Here is a 910-nt window from a genome sequence, read left to right as displayed (position 1 = left end):
CCAATGTACTCATATATAAAAATATTAGGTACCCGAAGTAATAGTTGCTGTAAATCAATATTTATAAAATAAAATATATTTGTACTTATGCTCTCGGCTTTTGTGTTTTTATCGCATCGACGGCTGCATACCGCTGACGTGGATTATTCAGATTCCAAATAAATTGTTCTTGATCGATGCAACGTTAATCGTTCGGTTGTTAATAGAATAAGAATTACAACTGAATGTTAGACAACGTGTACACAAGACAAGAGCATAGTTGAATACACTAAATTATTCGTGTTGGAAGTGAATTATTGCGCAAGAAGGGAACTGTATACACTCATCGAACAGTGAAGAAACTATCCAGCAAAGAATCCGAAATGAAGTTGGTGATAAGTACACAATAAAGGTGGATGGAACTCGTAATAAGTGCAACCGTGAAAATCTGTGCTTATGTGTGAGGTACTTACAAGACGGAAATATTGTTGAACATCTACTTGCAGTTATTCAAGTTTCCAGTTTTGATGCACATTCCTTGACTGATTCCATCATAACAATACCTCAAGAGCATAGCTTCAGTTTGGAAAACGTTCTTAGCCAATGCTATGATGGAGCTAGTGTGATATCGGGACGATCTGGGGGTGTTCAAAAACTTCTCCAGGAAAAACTGAGCCGATCTGTCCCCTACGTGTACTGCCTAAACCACCGGCTATACCTTGTAGTTGTGCATGCGATTTCGGCTGCAGGTGTTGAAGTGGAAGCCTTTTTTGGCACTTGCAACATCCTGTACAACTTCATACGTAAGCCAACTGTGTCTGTTCACTACACTGGGCAAGCACTGAAACGACTGTTGGAACAGCGGTGGACTGGCCACCTAGCTACTGTGAAAGTCATCACTGGATCACATAAGCTATCTTGACGATTCTGT

This window comes from Limulus polyphemus, unplaced genomic scaffold (genome assembly GCF_000517525.1).
Source record: "Limulus polyphemus unplaced genomic scaffold, Limulus_polyphemus-2.1.2 Scaffold6475, whole genome shotgun sequence".
Taxonomy (NCBI): Eukaryota; Metazoa; Arthropoda; class Merostomata; order Xiphosura; family Limulidae; genus Limulus; species Limulus polyphemus.
Note: the sequence above shows the minus strand (reverse complement) of the source record.